Here is a 23,857-nt window from a genome sequence, read left to right on the forward strand (position 1 = left end):
ATGGCACAGCTACACCCTGAGTGCTCAGCAGGTCCTGGTGAGGAGTGAGGAGTGCCGCCCAGTCCTCGCTTCCATCCTGCATGGGAGGGACTTTGATATGCTCCTCTGAACCAGCGCTGCCTTCCACTTGGACCTCTTCAGGGTGAAAGACAGGAGAGGCTGTCTTTTCTCCCACAGGACTACTCCAGGACCTTTCTCTCCTCCCGCACACATCCTAGCAGGTTTAAGGCAGACCTCTGCTCTCTGAGGATGCAGAAGGTCCCCCAAGACTTTGCAGAACCGTCCCAGGGGATGGTTTGTGGCAGGCAGAAGTCTCACCCACACCAGGGAATCTGGCTGGAGGCACAGCAGCACTGAATGGGACAGCAGCCACAAATGGGGCTCCAGGGGCTGGCATTTTATGAACGCACAAGGTGCCACCTCCAGCTCCCTTCCATCAGCAGGGTCTGGGAGTCGGCACTGACTTTGAAGAAGGCTGCACCTGGTGTGGGTTGCTAAGCCCTGCCCTAAAGGCTTGAAATCTTCTAGAAGGGCGAAACTTCCTTTCAAAGAAACTGATTCATCAAAGCCTGCTCATGCACTAGCGGGAGGGGATCATTTTCCATCCAGGTAAACGGGGCCGCAGGCTCCCCCCGTGTGCAGATGAGTCACCGGGAGAACGTTCCTGAAAGTCAAAGCACGTTCCTCCTGTCAAAGACTTTACATTATAGGCAGTATCAGAGAGCACAAAGTGTTTTTCTCAGGACACATACCACGTCCTGCAGCTAATTAATCCATACATTTACAAAAGAAATGCTTGACAATACACAGAGTTCAACTGAGTCCAGGTTACAAAAGAAAATACCAGAAGAGGAAACGTACACATCTCTGCTCCATAACATCTCTCCTTAGCAGCAAGTCCCAGAAAGAAACTTCACTTGTTTTATTTCTTTTTCCCTTCAGTAAAATCCCATAGTAACCTGTTTTGTATTATTGTTATTTTACTCGGCCCACCGACCTTGTGAATGTGCAAACCCCACGTAAGGGCTCCAGGTTCTCTAACACTGACTTATCAGGAATTCACTTGGGAAAGGCCCTCACTCCGGTGCTGTGCGCGGAGGAGCTGCGAGTGCTGGAGCGCAGAGGGGCAGGATGCAGGACTTCTCCCCAAACACAGCGGGTGGTGCTGAGGGCCTGGTTGTACTGGGTCTGGCTGGGATGTTAACTTTCCCTGCAGCAGCCCATAGAGTGCTGTGCCCTGCACTTGTAGCTGGAACAGCGGTGGGATCACACCGGTGCTGTGTCTGGTGCTGAGCGGTGCTGGCACAGCACCACGACCCTTCTAACCCTTCCAAGGGGTGGGCAAAAAGTGAGGAAGAAACATCACCTAAACCGACCAAAGGGATATTCCATACCATACGGGGTCACGCTCAGCAATAAAAGGTGGAAAAAGGAAGAAGAGGGGAGGGGTGGGCTCTCGTGACAATATCTGTCCTCCCGAACACTGGCTACGTGCGTTGAGGCCCTGCTTCAAGGAAGTGGTCAAACATCACTCATTTTGGGAAGCAGAGAGTAATTTCTTTCCTCTGCACGTCCACACAGCCTTTACTTTTTTTTTCCCCTTTTCCCCTTTCCCTTTTTTCCCTTTGTTTAAATTGTTTAATTAATAATAATCTTTCCTTAATAATTATTTTTCCCTTTAATTCAATTATCCTTATCTCAACCCATGAGTTGTTCTTCCCTTTACTTCTTCCCCTCCTCTTCTGAAGAGGGGGAGTGAGAGAGAAGTTGTGGGGGAGTTCAGCTGCCTTGCACGGTAAAACCACCACCCTGGCTGGCACAAGGAGGAGGATCCAGCTGGTGGGCAGTGGGGATGCAGCACTGAGTGCTGGTTTGCTCAGGTGCAGCTCTGGGCTTAGGTGCTCACACCAGCATCCTACGGCTGCTGCAGCAGCAGCACAGTGCCCCGTGCAGGGCTGAGCCCCTTGTCCTTTGCAGGATTTCCAGCCCCACTGTGGGAACAGATAGGGTGGAGACACCTGGTCAGCAGAGAGGATGGCTCTTATATAAGTGACTCGCTAACTTCCCCAGTCTTCAAGAAAAAACAAAGTGGCAGCAAAGGAGATTGGAGACTACAGCACAGAAGGGAAGTAAGGCCCCTGCTTGTTTCAATCCAGCTTGTTACAGCAGATGCTACAGCCATCGGCTGTCTCTAATAGCACGGCTGTGGGAGCTGTGCCAGTTCAGCTAATGCTCCCTGTAAGCGGTGATGATCTCTGCATCCAGTGAAGCCTTCCACTCTACAGGCACCTCCAGCAATGGGCAGAAAGCTGCGAGCTCTCACGATGAGAGAAACGAAGCAAAGCATAACAACATCCCAGGAACATAATGATACTTGGCATGGGGGAGGAAGTACAAAGAGGCAGCAGCCTGGAGATTTCAGAAACGGCAGCAGCCATAAGTGTGACCCCAGTGGGCTCCACGGCATGAAGAGTGCTGCCCCTTGCTTTCCATAACAAGCAGGAACGTGCTCTGCCTAATTCTCTGCGTGGGATTTGGAGACAGTAAGAATTTGTTGTTCATCGGTTTTATGGTGCTTCTGTAGGTTCAATAATTCAGTTTATAGCTGTATTGTGCAATTATATTGCTCATCGCCTTTGTCAACAAATCAGGATATTCAGAGTTCTGGCTTGACCGTGTGGGGTTTAAAAGCTGACCAGATAATGAGGACAGGGAAAAGGGATATGAAGGATAATAGTGCTGGTGCCATTCCTCCTCCATCAGTAAGTTCCCCAGCACAGGGACCTTCAAGCACTTGCACCTGAGCCATGAAAACAGGCTCAATCTTGATGGCACCTGGAGGGAAATGAAGTGCCTGGCCCTCAGGCACCCCTCAAATGAGCACCCCGTGAATGGGCACCCCCCATCCTGGGGCTGCAGCTGCCCCTACCCCATGCACACCACCGCTGGTTGGGAGCTGAGCCCAGCAAAGGGGCTAAATGCAGCCCTGCTGCACCCCCTGAGCCAGGGTTTCACTGCAGGGAACACATCAGGTGGCCAGTGGGAGTGGAAACAATCCCCTATATCACTGTGCATCGGCTACATCCGTACTGCAAACCCTGACTTGCAGGACAGCCCGTGGGGACGCAGCTCCCACACCGAGGGCAGGCAGTGCTGGAGGAGCTGCCCTGCACCAGCCGGTGCCGTCGGGGGCTGGCACCAACAGCGGGTCTGTGTGGAGCGCACAGTAAGGTGGGAGAAGAATACTGATTCTATAAATTCCCCAGGCTTATCACTAAGATGATGGGTATTCAAGCAACTTTTTTTTTTTTTTTTTTTTTTTTTTTTTTTTTTTAAGTTTCCCAGCTCTCAAAGGCACAACTTGCTTGAAAAACTCTAGCTTCTCTTCGTGTTCTCCAGTCAGGTACTGAACAGATTTAAGAATGGATTAATCCACTCTTGTCATTTCTAAGTTCAACAATGCTTAGTCTACACAACAGACCCCTGGAGAAACAAGGAGATACCAGCCAGCACCTACACTTGCATGTTCCTTACGCTGTGCATGTGATGAGACTGACCTGCTGTGCCAGGGAAGGCAGCTCTGATGCATCCTGAGGGCACGGACAGACCCTGAGGCCAGGAGTCAGCAGGCTCCAGCTGGTACAGCATCATCCTGAGCAGACACACACAGCTCGCTGCACCTTTCCTGCCCAGGTTAGGCAGGCCAGCACACAGCGCAGCAGGGCAGTGGGAGGCTGGGACCATCCAAAGGGGCTGAGTAGCGCTGCTCAGAGCTGCTACACTGCCTTCTGCGTAAGGACCTCAAGAGACGGGGGAGATGGGGCACGGAACAGATCTCTAGCTATTCCACATTCCTTAATTATTTCATAATAGCGTCTTTAATGCATCTTAGAAGCTTGGAAAGATTCCTTTCATGCCTAATTGCAAAGCTTTCTGAGAAAGCAATCACTGCTCAGAGGCATTTTCCAAGGATTTTTCTGTCTTTCGCCTTTGTAACATCAGTCAAGCAAACCACTATTCAGCCGTCTCTGTAGTCTGGCTCCTTTTTAACCTCTCCTGTAAAACCCTTGGATATTATTATCCTTTCCCTATTTGTTCATGTCTTACGAGTACAGATGCTTATTTGGAGCTTGCATTAGTGCACCCGCTACACAAAGACGACATGAAAGGAGCAAAGAGAGCAGCTAAGTTGAAAGTCTCTTGGATGGGCTTGGAAGTTATTTGTTACCAAATGAGAAGCAATCTTTCATCTGCTTTCACCTGGCACCGCTCCGCAGCGGTGGGGAGCAGAGGAGGAGGGCAGGCATCCAGCCGCAGGTGAGCAGTCTCTGCCGATGGCTCTGGCTCCTGTCAGATGGGAGAAGGCTCCCCCAGGGAGTGCATTTGAACACTTTATCCCCGTGCTGCAGCACTACAAAGACTCACGCTGAGCAGAGGCATTTTCACCATGTCAGTCACTCCTCCTGGCTTACAGGAACAGTAAAGTCAAGTCTAATACCCCCGCTGCGCGCGGGCGCACTCGCACACGGCGCCAGCAGCAGCTGCGTGCCTGGCTCCCCGGGGTGGCCACAGCACCAGCAGGAGCCTCGGCCACCACGGGCACCTACTGAACGGCCAAACTACGGGAAGAACAAAGCTTCCCTCATGCTCAGGTCAGCCTGGCACCAGGCTGGAGGGAGAGGCAGGGTTGGCTGAGGAGGGGCAGCAAGAGGAGCCTCACGCAGGCTGTGGGAGCCGTGCCCCCGCAAGCGGGGACGTGATGTTCCCCATCCCTCACACCACTGTGGCATCGCAGACCTCCTGGGAGTAAACACAGCAACCATGACCTTTTGAAGCTTGTCTTCCTCCCTGTAATAGTTGTCTCTAATCATGCAGCCGTTAATTGCTTTGTAAGAAGCATGCTGCTCAGCCAGTGGGAGTTGGACACAGCGGCTCCGCTGCCCGGGAGGGTGGTTGTGATCTGTGGGTCTGAGCCCAGAGACACCCCCTGCATGGGGTCAGGCCCCCTGAAAACAGAGGGGTGAAAGGGGACCGGGTTACTGCATCTTACGATGGTGGTGCCCCAAGGGACATTAACTCCCCTCCCAAACTTCTCATTTAACTTAATTTGTCTGCGTTGTGGCTGGAAAGCCAGCTGGTGGTTCCTCAAAGTATTTCATGAGTACTCCTCAAGAGCTGCTGGGTCAGAAGCACCCAGAGAGCCAACCTTGATGCCTGTCCTGCGTGCTCACACTTACTTCTGTGGAAAAACATGGAGACCACGTTCAGTTGTGGTGCTGTCAGGTGTGTCACCTCTCCCCATAAGTAAACTCCATGTCCCATCACAGGTGCAAACACAAGACCAGATCAGGTTCACAGCTCAGAGGAGGTGAGCAGAAATTTCAGTGCGCCCCAGCATGTACCATAACTGTGGGGCCTGGCACTGCTCTTGCTTCAGCCCCTGCACAGGGGCTCAGAGAAGGGGCTGGAGGCTGTGCACCACCCTGTGAATTCTCCTGATCTATAGAAGCAGCGATGGTGGGGATTTTATCCTGATGAGGTGTGGATGAAGTGTGGGGAATTGTGATCACTCCGATAACCCTTGCTGTACATTTAAAACCCAACCTGTAGCATTGCTTTTCCAGCTGCATCTTTTCATAAATGACAGAACAAAAGCAAAAAAGCAAAACACAGGAATTATAAGAATGGCAAACCCACACTGGGTCCTTGCACACAACCCAGGGAAGTTTGATCGGTTATCAGACCATTACCCGACCACACAGTGACAGTCAGACCCTTTAGATTTCCCTGTGATCTGTCAAAAGAGATAGCTGATCTGCTGCTCAAGGTGTCACACACACGCCTGGCACACAAAACCACAGCCGGCACCAGCTATGCCTCTGTTGAAACCACACACAGAAGATACATTGCTAGCAGTAAGGCTGTTACAAATACAAGCTCAGAAAGCCAGGATTTTGAGAAATGTTCTTGGACAACAAACATAGGTCCACCGAGCATTACTGCTTTAAATCTGATGAGGATCTCTTAATGCTCTCTCCCTTCCCCGTCACCACCTGGCTGGGTTTCCTGATGAAGCTGCACAGCAGATCGAGGAGGAACATCCCTGGAGATGGCCATTGCCGTCTGACTCCTGCATCTCCAGGCTGCTCATCAGCTCTGCCTTCCAGGTGCTCCTAGTCTGCCTGGAAAAACCCAAAGGGAAGGCTTTTTTTTTTTTTGGTTCAAGCTTTTTTATTTCTTATTTATCTGTTCATTTTAGTTTGGAAAGGAGACAAAGCAAGGCAAGGCCTCCCCAGGTCCGCAGGGCATGAGGAATGGAGTCAGTGCCAGCCTCCCAACCCTGTCAGCATTGCAACAGCCAGGAGCGCTCAAACATACCATGAATGCCGACTCTTTACCTCCTACGTGAGACCAGTACCACACCAGCCCATGGGCCCTAAGGCAGGAGGGAGCAGTTGTTGCCATACTTTGAGCTTTTAGCCAGGGCCAGCTCCCAAAACCTCTCATTTGTCCAGGAGTTTTCATCACAAATGTGGGAAGCTTCTCAGCTGGCATGCCTTTGTGGGCTTTGTCAGTCACCCTAACGCTCATGCATTGTAGAGCTGGTCCAGAAGTTGAAATAACAGTCGGCAGTGGAATTAGAAAAAAGGGAAAGAACATGGTGATGATATTCGAAAAATGAAAGCATTCAGTCACAAGGCCAGAAAGATTTGCATCAGAGAGAGCTCGGAATAGAAGTGGAGTATCACAAGTTTTGGCCACTGGAGTACTACAGAGATTTAACAACCCAAGTGTTTTCACAGCCAGCTTTAATAGCCAGGCCTTAGCCTCTTTGTTGTTACTCTGTAGTCAAAGCACTTCATACAGATTTTTCTTCTACAAGTCCACCAAGTGCTTCACCTGGACCAGCTCCACGGGTGAAGGTCCCACCAGACTTCACAAAGCTGGTTTTGGAGAACACTTAGTTGAGCAAGATCTGCAGGAAGCTCTCCACTTATATTAGTGTCATCCTTCACCTTGATGATAACTAAAAATAAAGTACTGCAATAATCAACTAGATTGACTAAGACAGATGCAGCTTTTAACATGTGTACTGTAATTAACTTACACAAGGCTAGAAAGCTCCATCTCAGCCTCTTCCCACAGTGGAGTAAGTTTGGCTTTCTAATAATAGGAGCTGGTAACACATGTTGAATTATAAAGTAATCAAAGTTGGTTTTGGCAGGAACAATCTAGATTTGTCGTGCTTCCATTTAATCTCCAAGTCTGACAGGCGCTCATTTCCCAATGGACCTGCTGCTTTGCTCTTAGCTCCTTCTGAATCTTTCTTTTCTGGCATAAGGTAGGGCACAAATTCTTCGTGCGGGGAGGGGAGGATTGCTTTCTCTGACTGTCCTCTTGACAATGCATGTGCTGACTTGCTCTCACTTGCCATATGGTTTGCACACATGAGGTAGGAGCCATACACACACATCGTGGCTGATCTGGATGCACGTTATGTGTGCACACCCACACAAAAGCTGGCGCAGCTATAAACCGTACACTTCGGAGTGGCCTGGCCCTGAACTGTCACATATGGGATTACACAGGGCTGTCTGAGCATCCTCTTCCACTTTTGCAGCCCGCATGCATGCAATATTGTGCAGTATCCTTTCACTGCCTTTCGCTGCTGCTTGCATAGACGTCCCTTGTTATTCTGGGACACAGCGTTGGCAGTAAATGCACTTTCTAGGTTATCATCTTTCTTCAAAAATTCTCTCCTAGTCTCAAGTTTCAGATCGTGAATCTGACCAGCCTTAGCACCTTTCACGGTATCCCAGACATCTCGGGATCACCTCTGGTAGCACCAGCTCCCTCCTGCACCCCAGACCTCCTCCGTCTATGACTCCTCAGCTGTGCTCTCCTTTCTTACTCCCTCATCCCTTGCTTGGCCAAATTGCATCTCTAGGCAGTGACTGAGCAGGACTGCTGCTCGGGCAGCCAGTCCCTTGCTGTCTTTGATCTCATCAGCTCAGCGAACTTCCACACTAGCCAGGTGACAGGAAGTGTCACTTCGTGTAGGCTAAACCCCATAGTGAACTTTTAATTTGGGATACTAAACCATGGCCTATGCCCTCTCACCTTCTTGGTAGTGTTTCTTGTCAGGTTAAGAAGCCCATAATGCCCTCGCATCTCTAGTCTTGTCACCCTCCCTGATACATCCCAGCGTGTGCAGAGCATCCCAGAGGGAACACCGGAGCTGTCCCTCTTTGTCTCACCACTTCAGCTCAGCTGGATTCACAATAACTGACCCTCATTCTACTTACACATTTGCTGCTTCCATTTCCCTGTGCTCTTAAATGTGCAGAACAATTATCCCCATCTGACTCCCCATTGTGCACAAATAAAATGCACCTCCACAATAACACCTGTGTGCTACTCGTGTGTGTGTACCAACAGCTGTGAAAGTCCTCATTCCTGAAGGGGCATCCCTAAGGCAGAAAAGCTCAGCTGTGCTGGGCCAGGAGCACGCTCACGCAGACAGCCCTCAGCTGCAGAGACTGCACCTCCCAAAGCCAAGTGCTCAACAAGCACCACGTGCAGAGCCTTCAGGTCACTGCACGCACAAGGGAGCACCCTCCCAGCCTGCTGCACCTCCACAGGTTCCTATCTCTGGGGATATCCAGCTTTGCAGACCTGATGGGGACAGCCAGCACCCAAAAGCCTCACCTCAAGTTCTTTCAAATGTTAACTTGGAAGTGAGCAACAGGGAATTTATTCAGATGCAGTTGGATCTGAACTTGCTCTTTTTTTTTTTTTTTTTAATCTCATCTGGATGAGAGAGAATTTTTGCCCATGTCCACAATGTGTAGCCCTGACCTGGCTTCTCCAAGCACCTTCTGCCTCCTCTGACATCTGGGGAGGTGGAGATCCACCAAGCAAACTGTTCCCTGCATGGACAAAGGTACAAATGGTGTTTTCTGAGTGCCTGCTCCAGTGCAGACTCAAATTCAGCCTTGAATTTGCTTTGGTGTGAGATCTAGCCTACCTCTTGCCGCTTACGTGTTATTTATTCTGTCTGGCCATTATGCCTTGCAGCGGTCACTCACAGCACACGTGTAGTGCTGAGAAGAGGCAGTCCAAGAGGATTGGAGGGAGTAAATCAGTGTAGTTTTCCTTCTGATGTATTAAATAAGAAGAAGGCATAAAGCAGAAAAGCATTCTTGTAATGGGAGAAAAGGACACGCGCAGAGACAGAGAGGCTGGCTGTAACCATGTTAACTAAACAAGCCCTGAAGAGTTTACTGTCCCTCATGACTTTCATCCCTTTCTGTTGAGCTTCCTAATGAGGACACATGACTTTGCTTCGCTCTCAGCTGAACTGGAATGACGTGATGCAAATCAGGTTTGCTCCTGTCTGCTTTCTGCATTAACAGCAGCAACAGGGAGGTTGTATCCCTGACGCCCTCATTAGATGCAGCACCACCAGCCCTGGGCAATCTGGTTGCTTGCTTCGCTGTGCTCAGGCACAGCCAAGGAAGGAGGGCTTAGCAACAGGGCCTGAGTGCTCTGAGACCATCGGAGAAATGAGCCCCATGAGCAGACACGAGTTTCTCAACTGGCCCCAAAAGGCAACAGCTCCCTTTGCTGCAGCAGCCTGTGTGCTGGGGAAATAGCCCAGAGGTCTTCTGCTGCACATCAGAGGGGCTCTGTGTGGTGCCCCTGCTACAGCTGCCTGTCCTCCCCCTTCCCCATAGGAAAGAGCAACCTCATGGGGCATCCAAAGCCAGAGGACCCTCTGCTTCCTGATCCAGCCTGCTCCTGTGCTTCCCCAGGGCTTTATTTACAGCTCTGCTCTTCACCACAGATGAGTGCTGTGAACTGTGCTGTAATCCCCTGCAGTTTTCACTGAGACGAGGAGCAACTGCCTCACATAAAAGAAGATGGTCAAAAAATTGGAGAAAGATGGAGAAGTGAGCACACCATGTCCCCACTGCATTGTCAGTACCCAGAAGGTGCCTTTTCAGGTCACACTGGAAACCAAATGCTGCGTTTCAAAGCACAATGTTTTGATTCAGACTAAGTGCATGCACCTAATTAAAACAAAGTGGTGGTAGTTTGCTTGTAGCAGATAAAAAAGTCTTGAAGATGGTCAAGTTGCATGGCATAGAACTTGCCTGTTACACAACATACAAGGTGCTAGACATTTTTGGCATCCCTTGGGGCACAACCAGCAGCACAGTACCAGCAGTTTCTGTATTGCAATTTATATGCATGATTTTCAAAAGTTCTTATTTCAATTGAATCAGAGCAAGTTTGCATCCAAACATTTTTACCTGAGAAGTCTTTGCATAAGTAATGCAAATGTAATTCTCCCAACTCTCTTTCAAGCTGGGAGAGGAGCAACATCGCTGTTTCCTCAGGTTTGTGCCTTTGGACAAATGGTAAACCTAAAACGAACTCCAGCCCATCCAAATGGGAGCTAGATCCATAAAGGGAAAAGCTGAAATGGAAACACGTAGCAGAGACCCTGGCTGCTCTGAGTTGGTTTTCCAAATGGTGCCAGGTAGGGAACACTGCTCTGAGTGCTTTTTTCAGTGATTTCTAGAAGACAACCCATACCCGCAAGTGTAATGCACACGTGGTGAATGCCCAGGCAAATGGCCATTTTAACCTTCACCCATGTACTCTAGCTCTTTGTTGTAAGCTGCTGTTTTTCCCTCATGCTTCTCACTGCATGTAAGCAAAGTTAGCAGGAAAGCGGTGTTCAGGAGGCTGACCAGGCCAACGCTGTAGCTGGAGCGTTTTTTCTTCAGTGAGACTCTTCCCCTCCAGTGATTAAGATCAGCAGGGAAAGCCTGCGTACCTGGACCAGAATATTTCTTGGGTGAGCATAGTCAGGACTGGTTTTGGCAGCTGATCCAGAAAGAACCTCATGCCTAAAGAGAGGGCACAGCCCTGCGCAAGCAGTGCCAAGTCACAGCTCACTGGCCTGGAGCTGCAGGGGGAAGAGGCACAGAAACCAGTAAAAAGGCAAGGGAACAGAGAGTAGAGACTGTGCTGGTGGGCTGAACCATCAGAGGTGGCTGGGGACCAAGAACCAGCTCAAGGGCAGGCTGGACCCCAGACAGTCCCATGTTCCCAGAACCAGGGATCTCACAAAGTGCTCCCATGGGAGGGCAAGGGGCAGCTCCCCAGGATGAGCTGGGACAAGGGACTTGCCAGCACCAAGAAATAGCAAACTTGGCACTTGGAAATGCCATGTCCAGCTGCTGCAACGGGATCCCCAGCCTGGAGGGTACAAGAGCCCTATTGGTATTCTCTACCACACTCTCACCCAGGCATAATCATAACCTCTGAATACTTGTTCCAGTGGAATTACCCCTCATGTTAAGATTATAGTGTGCAGCTGTAAATGCAACAAAATTTGGCTGGCTGCTTTTTCTGTAACTCCAAGTTCTCAAAACGCAGTCAAAGCCACTTTCAGCTAGTTTCACTTAAAGAAAGTCTAGCAAACCTGTGAGTTACACACAAAATGCAAGCCATAAACCATCAAAGGTTCTGTTAGAGGGTTGGTGAACTTTAGCAATGCCTTTGATGAAAATGGTCTGAGTTTCAAGTGTGTAATGAAACCCCAAATCATTCAAGTTTCACATGGTTGCAAATATTTCTCACAGTTCTGATCAAAGGTGCATTCAGCAGGGAAGAAGCTTTGATTTTGCAGTACAGGGGATGTGCTGAAATTTTCAAAGCCAGGCCCTGGGATTTAGATGAGCAGTTCTTCTTGGAAGCGATGCAGCTAAACTTAGCAACGCTTAGGGGGAAGTTACATGAAGATGGCATATTTGGATTACTCCTGTTACCCCTAACCCCCTTCCCAGGGGGGACTTTTAATCCCCCACGCTGACATTCAGGAGGCTGCATGCCCCCGCAGTGTGCTCGGGTTCAGCAGCTGCCCTCCCTACGTATCTATTTCTAATGCTCTTCCCTGATTTCACTCCATCAGCTGCCAACATTCCTGCTCCGCAGCACTTCCGAGGAAAAGCTCAAGTGTGTTTTGGGGAAGAGGCGTTAATGCTGCAGGACTAGTTGCTGACCCCCACAGCAACAGGGAGATGTGGGGGCCATGCAGCACAGCTGGGGAGGTTTCTCCAGTGTCTCTATACGGTCCCACCACCGCCCTGTGCCTCCCTGGCCAGCACCACCCTGGGAGAAACGGGAAAGCAGCTGCATCTTTCACTGCAAATGACAAGACCCAAATCCCCCTGGAGCCAGAGGCATATGTAAATGTCTGGTTTTAATACCTCTGCCTCGCTGTGAAGTCTTCATTTGTGACAAAGATTTCCATAGCAACAGACTGATCTTGCTAGGAGGACTGTGGTCCCCTTGGAAGAGCAGGTGGAAGGAGGGAATAGAGGAAGCACAGCGCTGCTCAGAGAAGTGGATGTAGGTATTTACGTAACCAGAGCACAGGCTTCAGCGCTTCAAAACTCCCCCAAAAGAGTTCACCAGAAGAACTATGCAAAGGGCACTCAGAAGGCATTACACTGGGGCAAACAAGACACAGACTCTGTACAAGCCACATCTCCCCACCTGGAGCACAAGGATCCTGATGCTGCTTTCCTCTGCTGTGGCTCCTTGTCTCCATCAAGGGGCCTGGTACAGGTACCCGAGGCCAAGAAGCAGCTTTGGGTGCTGCAGCCCTCCAGCTAGAGGTATGCAAAGCAGAGGAGAGATTACACACCAGGCATCAGCAGGTGCGAGCTCTTATCGCAGCCCTGCCAGATATTTGCTCTATCCCCAGATCACCCTACTATCCTATTTCTGTCCTCCACAGGCAGCAGCTACTAACACTGACCCACCAGGCTGTTCCATAATTAGCCACAAGCTAATCAATGTTTAGATACTGCTTTTAAATCCTTAGCTACTTGGCTCTATGGCAATGCAGAGCTTTGTCATGCTGATAGATCCAACTCTGTTAGAGCAAAGACACATTGCTGGGCCCACAGATGCTATTTTTCCCGAAGAAAAACCCATTTTACAGGCAGTCTGGCATAATATAGCGATTTATTCCCACATCCAGCTTCCAACCAGTACAAATAATATGCACATGCATTGCAGAGCCATCGGCTGCTTCCTAAGAGGCAATAACAGTGTTTGGTCAGAGGCGGCTGGGGCAGCCAAGGACTTAAGGAAGCAGCAACTTTTTCTTTGCAATGTGTTTTGCTTCCTGATAATTTTATTATTTTCACTGAGATATTACAGTAAGTGGCTTGGTAGCACCTTGTGATTCTGACAAATAAATCACATCACAGCAATTTAAGTGCAGAGGTAGCACCTTTGGCTGGCATATTTCACTTTAATGTGTCTAGAGGCATTTATGCAGAAAGCCCTGCAAAGGCAGAGCAGATTCTTTTCCTCCTGTCTATGTAATTCCCTACTCTGTTGTTTTTATCACCCAGATAAGAGGCTACTGTTACAGCAGGTTCAAAGACTAGAAGCTCCAGGGGGAGAGAACAAGATCCAGCATCACAGAAAACTTTAGTGTCTTTGGCTTTAGTATTAGATGACTTAACACTTCACCCAGCGATATCAAAACCCACCCTGCCTGAAATTCAAGCCCATTAAAGCTCTTCATGGTTTCTGAGACAGACAGATGTTTCTAAGAGCTTTTCCTACTCAGATCACTCTAAAGTCCTGAATGATTTCATTTCTGAAGGCAACATCCCTACAAGCGTTACCATTATTCTCTTTACTTTACAAAAGCAAGTAGAGGATGCCCTGAAACAACACACTCAGTTTTTGGACAGCTGATTGAGTTAGCTTATTTATAAATGATTCCTACGTAAAACTGGTCTTGTTCCTTCTACCGGCAGCATCCACCTACCAGAGGAGCCCTGCTGCTTTTCTCTTCTACCCCTCATCTCTCCCAAAACAGAAAGTTGAGTTAAACAGTACCAGAAAACAACCCCCACAGAAAAAAAACCCTAAACACAGGGAACGCTACATTACCACCCCACCTTGCAAAGCCTTAACGCAGACTTACTACCTCAGCTGTTGTGCCTGCAGCAGCTCAAAAGATGCTAGCCTCCCCATCTCAGAGCAGCACATTGAACACAAAACACCTCTCTCCTTATACCAGCAAACCTACAGGCATTTTAGGATCCAACCTCTTATTCCTCATGAGGGTAAACAATCAGCTTCTTGTCCAATTTGCTGAATTTGATATTTTCTCCCCCTGCATGCAAGCAAGCTGTTAATTATTTATAAGCCTGTCTGTAATGCTCTAGTTTACATGCTGGAATTTACATGATTTATTAAACAAAATAGCATTTAAAAAGAACTCCTGTCATAGATATGTTATCCTTAAAGGAAACCAAACATTTTTTACTTAAGGAAATAACTAAATTAAGGAATTGCTTAAAAGAAGATGCCTTCTTTTGTTTACAGACACTTACCCACTTAAATAAATCATCTCCCTCCTCCCTCTCATTCACAGGTTTTGCGATGAAGTCTCATTAGTTGACTAACCTTTGTGAGTACGTTGGTGTCGCAGCAGCAACTGCTTCGTGAAGAAGATTATGCATTAATCATGAATTCCTAACTGACTGTCTTAAAAAACTGGGAAGGTCAGCTGGTAACTGTACATTGATTAGTGGCCCAGAAAGCACAACAGTGGGAAATTAAAAGGGTATTTGACCCTTGCTAGGTGTTGTTTTTTAACCCAAGTTTACTTACTTTTTTTCCCTACCACCACGAAACTCAGATTTGGTCTGACAAAATATTTCATATTGATCATCGTGCATTTTTTTTTCCCAATAAAAACCCTTAAGAATGTTTAAAAAAAAAAAAAAGAGAGAGAGATTTCATTTTTCTATTTCAATTTTTCTTGAAACAATATCCCATTCAGAAGGAAAGTGCTGCTGCTAGTTCCTAGATGTTATTCATTACAGAAACAGACTGTGATGCTGTAAAGCCTGACCTGTTTCTCACTGGGAAATACTCCACCCCCCTCACAGCTGGACCTTCTCTAAATTCAGAGTCAGAGTCCTGAGCCTCCAAATTCAACCAGCTGAGCAGTGTCTCCTAAGTAGCAATAAAGCTTAATGCATTTAAGGCTGAGTCAAAATGGTTGAAACTGAACTTCAAATAATAAACATATCAATCATTTTTCCTTTATTGGATTACACCTGTATCAATCATGATCTTCACAGCAACCACAGAAACATCGCTACTACACTTCCAACATTGCTTTATGTATCAGTGTCCTTGTACTTGGCTCTGGAGACCTGCAACCTCTAACTCATCTTTTGTCAGGTAAAATGACAGGTTTTAATTTCCTTTCTTGACAAGCGGATATGATCCATAACTGCTAAAACAGTGGGTTCGTTTGTGAATGCAGGGAATTATGTAATTTAGTAGAAAATACCCCCTAAATCCAGTAAATAACAACAATTTTGCTATATGTAAAAGCTAGATATATTCAAATAGAAATAAAGTTCACATTTGGGCAGTGGTGGTAATTAGATTATGGACTCAGGTTACTGAGAGATGGATACGGAGTCTTTGAACTGAGGCCCTGTGTCCTTTTCCAACACACATTCTGCTGCCAGTCACTGGCTTTGATGTAGAAATCCTGGTGTGAACTTTGCTTGCCTGGGTTATCAGGAAGATCAAGCCAGATAATCACAATGGTCCATTTTGGCCTTAAAATCCCTGACAAGCCAAAGCTGTGAATCTGAGTATGAATTTTTTGGCACTGACATTAACATCTCTCTTCTCTTGGGAAGTTGAGCTATGGAAATTCTTGACAGCAACTGAATCAGCACAGCAGCTCACACCAGAGTAAGCATCTGTGGAGAATTCTTTGAGCAAGATTATTGCAAAATATTGCTGTGCGTCATGTTAGGGATATAATCAAGAGGTTTATTCCTTTCTTTTTGGCTGTTGACAGTAGAGGAACGCTCGCAGCCCACTCGCTCGCAGCATGGCTCCCCTCTGATTTTGGGAAGGCTGGAAATAGCCCAACTAATGGAGTGACTCCAGGCTTTTGTGAGAGTGAATGGAGTGAGACTCCAGCCTCAAGGGATGCAAAAAATAACCCATGTTTTCCTTGAGTCTCACAATACAGGAGAAAGATGTGTGTATAATCACAGATAAGGACGTGCATCTATTGTGAGACTCGAGCAGTCCCCAGGTGCATGAGATAAAGCTGTGCCTACTCCTACTCTGTAACTGTCGAACCCAGGCAGGGGCCCAAGAGCCCCTATAGCCTTAGAGGACAAAGGGACACAATGCAACAGACATGATGTGGGAAACAAACCTTACCGAGTGAAGAAATGGGTCCCTCCTGGATTGCAGCATTTGTCAAACCGGAGTGTTGCCACCTGCTTCTCTTCCCTATTTAATGAATATTCCCTGAACAAAAGAAAAGGATGAGCAAATCAGCTTTAGATGAAAAAGAAAAAATATCTTCTGACATCGTCATCTTCTTCCCCTGTCCACAAGTAGCTGTGTTTAGGATTTGTAAATAGGAATTCCCTTTTGAGTGGGGAGTTCCCCTTTTTGGTTTTGTTCCTGCAAAACCAGCAGCAGCAACATGAGCTTCCCCTCCGACTCCCTCTGCGTGCCTGAGCTGTTACCTGAATGCCCCATCTCCTTAACGAGAGCATCTTGGGCTCAGATAGTTCTTGTACTGGACATCAGGGGTGTCAGACAGATCATGATAGCTTATTTGTAATGAATGTAATAAAAAAACTGAGAGCACCGCTATATGCTGATGGCTTCTGAGCTTCCAGCAAATGCCCTGGGCCCGCGGTCAGCAAGAACTCCGGAGAGTCACTGGGAGCTTCTCTGCCAACCCCAGGGGGCTTTGGATTGGATTTTTAAGGTGATAACACATCTGCATCCTGTAAAACTCTTCTGTATGACCTGTAGCCCACAAGAAGCGCTTCAGGAGATGCTCTGCAGGCTCAAACCCTTGCTGATCCAGGCTGGGACTAGGTAGAGATGGGAAAGCTGAGAAATGTGTTTCTCAGTCCTAGACCTCTGACCCTGTTGATAGTTTGCTCACTTTCTGAACGTGTGGTTTGCATTTATAAGGCTTCCCTCACTTGCAGCCATTTGTCCTCCTCCCTGGGTAGTCAAAGGACCTGTCTCAGGCCGGTTTTATGCAGGCTTTTATTGTCAGAGCAGACCCTTCCTGCAGCCTCCAGGAGGGAAAATTCTCTGAGAGGTGAGGAAAACTGGAAGGTACCATTATGTCACCTCACACCAGGAGCCTTGAGAGGCCAGCAGAGACCCCCAAGATCAGTGCCAGGCAGATGCCTTTATGAGCAGCCTGTCCACAGCAGGCATTACCCTATCACATTGTTCTACAATGCACACATAAAACAAAGCTACCCTCCTGCTCTGCATGGCTGGAGCAGCTTTCCCCTCAGTGAGAGCACTGAGTTGGCAGAGAGAGAGAGAAAACGAATGCAGAAGTTGCTTTGGACTCCAGCTTCTAACATTGTCTTTGGAGCTGAATCCTCCTCGTCCCTGCACCGTTGGCTTGAGTTTACACAGGGTCTGCTGATTCTTCATCTCATTTGCTTCAAACACGGGATTACGCAAAGCATTCAAAATCAGAAACAACCACCAAAAAAAAAAAAAAAAAAAAGAGAAAAAAAAAAAGAAAAGCCCTCTGCCATTGAATAAACAAATACAGGCCTTTGCAGGGTGAAATCAATTCCTGTTAGTATTCTGTACATGCAATAGAAGCAATTCTACTTAGCTCTAACTTAAATGCCACTGTATGTCACACTTTGCAGAAACTGATAGTTCCATTTTCAGCGTATTGATCTCCAATTAAATCAATGGTTTTGAGCAAGTCCACCTGTCCAATCCATAGAGCAGATTTGAGATACCCAATCTTCAGCAGGTGTGTAGAGAAAGGGCTGGCTGAAAATGTAATTGGAATTGGAGGAGTCTGTGGTGTGCTGTGCATGTATGCGGCATCTCCAAGCTCCAGGCCAAAAGAGAGACATTTCTTTTGTTCATTGAGGAGCTCGTTTCTGTTCACTGAGGAGCAACCACAGATCCTCCCTAGCAGGAGCTTAGACACAAACAAGGGAATCTGTCCAGTGACAAATATGTACACTGGATGTGGCCAGCAACCTTCTTGAACAGCAGACGCTGTGTGAGACCTCCTTTGAAAGACAGTCTTAAAACTCTTCTGGACCTCACATTCAGCAAAAGTATTACGTCAGTGCCAAACACTGAAAGAGCACCTCACGCTGAAGTGCTAATATATGTATAAATTTTTATTTTTTTAAAAAAACAAAGCCAGAATCTTCTGTGTAGGATGTGTGTTGACCAGCTAAGCCTGCAAGATCGAGGGACAATATGTCAGGAGTGCTATAGTTAATGCACTCCTGGGACAAAGAGTCATCTTCGTTCCTTACTGAGGAGTGTATTTAGACAAGGGGGATACTGATGTCTTTCCTCAGAAAAAAGTCTGCCTGAACACATATACCTTAAAGTTTGCATAGAGAGTACTAGAATAAAGCAATTTCAAGTTGCTGACATAAACTAATCACTAATATAACTCCAATCCCACACTCACGGCTCGTTACTAAGCACCAGGCTGAATGTGGGCACTTGACACAGCAGGCAGCAGCAATCCCGGAGCCCTGGGCTGGAACCTTTGTGTTCCTGTTTGTTTGTTATTGTTGTTTTAAATAAATGTAGCAAGAAATACCAAAGGCTCCTAATAGTCGAAGCTGCATCTTATTAGAACACAAAAATAATAAAACGGAGCAAGACTAGCAAAATTAACTGTAGTCACACACACAAATCTCCCTTTCAAATTATATCTGATGTTCTGGGTTGAAATAAATTCTTTGCAGGTCCTTCTTTGTCTGTCAGCTCTGCATCTGGGCTGTGAGTTTTTCCCTGTTGCAGGCCAGGAACTTCCCCGTCCATCCCCTAGCCATGCTGATGGCTCTTCATCATCATCTCCTGTCCTCGTGCTCTTGGCACCATCTCCAAGCCAAAATGCTCTCAGAGATCTCCACTCCATGCACCAGTATCAAGGACAAGGAGATCAGACAGCCTTTCCCTTCCTGCCTGGTCATACCACCACTTTGGCAGGATGTCTCTGTCCAGAGAACATGAACAAACAGTATTACTATCTGTCCCCTGCAGAGATGCACACAGACCCTCTTCTTACTAGGACATTCTCAGATTACGCAGACGTGACAACTAGAGGACATTCCCATACAGAACATATAATTATAGGGGTCAGCTGAAATTAGTGACAATCTTTAGCCCAGAAAAAGGCCGAGCAATTACCAAGGACCATTTTGGATTCAGGGTCTCTTTCCTAGTGGGAGAACAGAAACACAGTGAACAAAAAACTTGCCTGTCTTGTCCCTTAGGGAGAGCAGGAAAATATACGATGCTTGAAAAAGGACTTCTGGGGATTACATGGAATATCTGTTAAGGAGCAGCTTTCCCTTCTCTGCTAGGCAAACTGGGAATGGAGCTGGTGAAAATAACTGAGGGAGAGGCATAGAGTGCTCTGGAGGTGTTCACGATGGCTGAGTTTTAGACAACATGCTTTTACATCCTTCATTCACATGCCCCTGATGCTATGATGGGTTATATTTATCAAGCTCCTCTGACAGTCTCCTCTGGACTCTGACCATCAATTCATCTCCTTTCACCTGCTTCCAGTCACCTCCATTTTTTAAGAGCTGTCTATCAGAGGAACACGTCTCTCTCTTCCGCAGAATTTTGTCACTTCTTTCCTTTTGTGTACAGACCCCTCAGAAGGTGAGATATAAAGTGTTGCTCTGCTCCATCACTAGACCTTTAATCTACTGGGTATAAAGCCATTTCCTGGAATATGAACCCAAGACTACTGTGTCCTAACCTTGTCTCTGTTAGGTCCCCTACAGCACACACAGGAATGAGAGGATGGCTCCTGGTTTCTGTGGACTTATGGGGAGGAGAGTTGCTGGGCTATGACTAGGTGGGCTGATGTGCCACATGAGGTACTCTGAGAAACAGGCAGCCCAGAGGCAGGCATTCTGTCCCTTTTCCTAGTTGCAAAACAGATGTGCTCACAGAGCCAGGACAGGTCCAGCACTGTGCCAATGAAAACAGGGCAAGAAATGAACACGGGGCTTCCAGCACCCATATGAAGCCACGTAGAACAGGCTGCAGCCCATAAGAGCTCATTAGATTATGTGCAGCCTGAAAATGCCTGAACTGTTGACGTGGCCTGAATCAATACTGTTGTGAAGGTACAGCATGACATCCAACCTACCGAGTCCTTTCAGATCCATGGTGGCTTTACATTGTACCAGCCATGGCAGTGCTGCTTCCTTGGCACAGTTCCTCTCCATAGGCATCGCTTTATCCCTGCATGCTAATCTCTAAGCCCTCCATACTCTAACATCCCTTGCACAGTAGTAAAGAACGGGCTGAGTGGCACAAGTATTTTGATCAAATATGTATGGAAGTAACTCTGATACATTTGCTATGTTCTTACATACCTGCCTTCAGCAGAGTCCCAGTTCAGCAAAGTCTATCTCCATATTTTCAGAGACTTCAGTGCAATCAGCATATTTCCTAGTAAATAAGAAAGTACAACTTGCTCAGTAGGGATTAGATGTAAGAACTTTAATCTTTCAAGTCTGCTTCCTGGGTTGCGAAATGGGTCCAGCTCCATCCCACTCGGTGGCTGCTTTGTCCTCTTTCTCAACACGCTCCTGGCTATTGTGGGGAAGTCTCCCCCGAAGACAGGTTTGAGCTCTCTGCCTGGGCATTTTCTCATGCAGCTGAAAACATGCCTGAGCAGCTCACATACTGAGCCCAAGGTTGGAAACCTGAGAGTATTAAAAGTGACAAACAAAAACATTATGGAATAGGAGCTGGAAGTTATTTCCTCCTTTTCTGACCTATTGTTAGTGCAGTTGTGGGGGAAATGGCAAATTTTACTGCTCTGATCTTTGCTTGTAACAAGCTCTCCAGCACCCCTGCAAGGAATTTTACTTTAGGTTGATGAGTTTTAGAATTTAATTTCCAGTGGCTCAGAATTTGTGACCCTGAAGCCCACCTGAACTCAGGGAGCACAAAAACATTTTTTTCTTCTCTTCACCATGCTGTACAGTATTTGGCTGAATTTCACTTCCAAGTTTTAGAGCTGGAGGTATGAAGAAAATAAAGTACTCATGAATATTCTCTTCAATACACTCTGCATATTCCTACAGGTGGGCTTCAGAGCTTGTCCTCTTGCTTTCCAATCATTTGTGGAAGATGGGTTTTTCATTTGGAACAAACATTGGCCAGAGCAAAAGTGTCCTGATACTCACGGTGTCCGACTGCAGCCCTGCAGTTGCAGGCTCATAGTGCTGGATCCCATCGCGACCCATATGTTTCCTTGCCAGGAGCAAGTAGTATTGGTCCTTTTGATGACAGACAGTCTGCAAACAGTCAGAAAATCCAGATAGGTTTTGCAGAGCACAACAAAATGCAAAGTGGACTGAAGGGAAGTGCTGATTACTCTGATTTTGCTGGTTTTATGAGAGAGCCATTTTCCCTGGCCTACACTGTGCTCCATGGGGTACAGGCCAGGCTTGCGCTAAGCTCTCCACCCTGTTACCCAAACCTTCCAGCAGACATCAAATAAAGGTTAACACAGTAAAGGCAGCAGGATGAGGGACCCCACCTAGCCCCCTGGGGCTCTATGTCTGCTCCTACCCCAGTACCAGGCCTGAGCTGTGCTGATGCTGCCCGTGATGGCCCTGTCTCCAGCTGGTGGGCAGAGGCCTGACCCTAGGCCGTACCTCAGGGATCACAGCCTGTCCCCACACCTGTCTCTGCTCTCTCCCAGGGACCCAGGGCTGTCCCCAGCTGTCCTGCCACACTGACTGGCCATACCCTTGGCCTGCCCTGCCCATTGTGTCCCACAGCTGAGGTAAGGGGGGGCTGTGAGGGGAGGCTCCACCACCACCGCTCTCAGTAAGACTGCATTTATTTACATCTCTTTTATTTCCTTTCTGTCTCCTGCTGATTTTTGTTGGCTTCATGCACCCCAGATATTTATGACTGAAGCAGGGGGCTGGTTCTGATGAAATCTCCCTCAGGTGTGGTTTGTGGGGCCAGTGCTGAGCTATGCTGGCACGGCACCTGTGAAGTTGTTTTTATAACAGGTGTTAGCAGCTTTGAAATATTTGCTGGTCAGGTTTGAATCTTGCTTTTAATCATTTAGCATGGTTTAATCATCTTGTCCCGACTGCATATGGCTCCCAGGCATCATTTCCACAGCAGAGCATTTTGCTCCATCCCATCCTCCTCCCAGCTCAGGCAGTGCCCGGGGCGCAGCCAGGAGCAAGGCCTGCCGAGTGCTTTCTCAAAACTCTCCCATTCACATGAGAAATAAACCCAAAACCAGTGACAAAAATGTAACTGCATTAATGTGGGGGAGACATGGTGGGATACACCGCAGGATGGGCCATTAGCGTTTGGCTGAAGCAATGCTAATACAAGCCTGAAAAATATGCAGCCCAATTACTGCAGATATACCAATGAAGTAATGAGGAGCTTGGGAGAGGGACTGATGAGCAGCTTCGTAACGGGCTAATGAGCAGCCTGGCTGCTCTCCATCAAAGGCCTAGCAGAATTTGGTACAAGACCCCAGGGGTGGTACAGGAGGGGAATGTGCAGACTGGGAAATGTCCAAAAAGTGCATTAAAATACAGCAGGAGCCGAGTGGGAGCTTATGTTTAGCACGTGAATAAAATAACTTAAACATGACAGGTGCATGAGAACCAAGATATTTCAAAAGGAGCTATATTTGCATGATACAAAATACGAGGAATAGATTAAATGTATTTTTAGGAGAGCACTTTTAAACTTAGAGCTTCTGGGTGGCTGGAAACACCTTTTATTCCAGATAATGGAAGAAGGTGCCAAAAAACCCAGCCTCTTAGGGTTTGACTCATAGGGTGTATTAGAATAAAAAGGGAATAGATAAATAAAAAAGGGGGAATAAAAAGGGAGGAAAGAGCAGGTCTCAGGGATGGGAGGTGGTTTGGGAGGAGCTGCCAAGGATGTCTGAGGAGGAGGTGGGCAGAAGGCAAAGAGGAGTTTAGGGAGAGGCTGGGGATGGCCAGAAGCATCTGACACAGGAGCAGCTGGACCCGTTACTCAGGTGTTTGCATCTGCTGTCTGGTAAATAGCTGAAAACCATCTCCATCCCTTGGTCTGTAAGGAAGCTAACAGCTGTCTGCTGCTCCTTGTAGTTTAACTGAAACAACTAAAACAATTGTAGTGGATTCAAATTCTGAACATTCAAATTCTGCTGATAAAACATGTGAGAAATTAGTACAGCTGGATTGTAGGATAGTTCTTCTCAGCCTTTAATTCTTTAAAAAAAAAAAAAAGAGATGAGGGCATTAGTAGGTTGGCCAAGTCAAGATCTCAAAACTTAAGCACTATCTACAAAGCCTAAATTTGCCTCTCTGCTTATGCATTATGTTATCTATTTTAATAAACTGTTTGTGTGCATCCAAGAGCTGACCTGCATCTGCTTGTGCTCCTGACAGCATAGCCCTTGCAGGTGTTTGGTTATCATCCATTTTTGTCATAGCTGGGCAACAAGAGGTTACATGACTGATTAACTGTTATTCAACATACCTTTCCTTGACAGGAAACTATTTCAGCATGTGCTAAAGTGTGTTTGGGAATCATATCCTAAGGTAGGTCAGAACTGGAGTTCCAAAGGATGTGAGCAATTCTCAGATTAAGATAAAAAAAAATGCTCAGGTGAGCGAAATAGTTGACATAAATGATAGTTATTCAAGAGATGATTGAAAAGCATCTCTCA

General features: G+C 47.3%; 1 long non-coding RNA gene across 4 annotated transcripts; it reads right to left on the reverse strand.

Annotated features, from left to right (window-relative positions):
- Window positions 1–5,866: 5,866 nt before the first annotated feature.
- On the reverse strand, window positions 5,867–22,004 carry LOC110352643 (uncharacterized). Of its 4 annotated transcripts, XR_011804529.1 has the most exons (7): window positions 21,816–22,004; window positions 21,342–21,452; window positions 20,523–20,598; window positions 16,309–16,398; window positions 14,439–15,066; window positions 12,574–12,689; window positions 5,867–6,182 (listed from the first exon to the last, which is right to left on the reverse strand). It is a non-coding gene; the product is annotated as an uncharacterized lncRNA (long non-coding RNA). The 4 variants fall into 4 exon arrangements; XR_011804530.1 differs by lacking the exons at window positions 5,867–6,182; window positions 12,574–12,689; window positions 14,439–15,066; window positions 16,309–16,398 and adding an exon at window positions 17,451–17,573; XR_011804528.1 differs by lacking the exons at window positions 5,867–6,182; window positions 12,574–12,689; window positions 14,439–15,066; window positions 16,309–16,398 and adding an exon at window positions 18,056–19,120.
- Window positions 22,005–23,857: the final 1,853 nt, after the last annotated feature.

This window comes from Anas platyrhynchos, chromosome 21 (assembly GCF_047663525.1).
Source record: "Anas platyrhynchos isolate ZD024472 breed Pekin duck chromosome 21, IASCAAS_PekinDuck_T2T, whole genome shotgun sequence".
In the NCBI taxonomy this organism is placed as follows: Eukaryota; Metazoa; Chordata; class Aves; order Anseriformes; family Anatidae; genus Anas; species Anas platyrhynchos.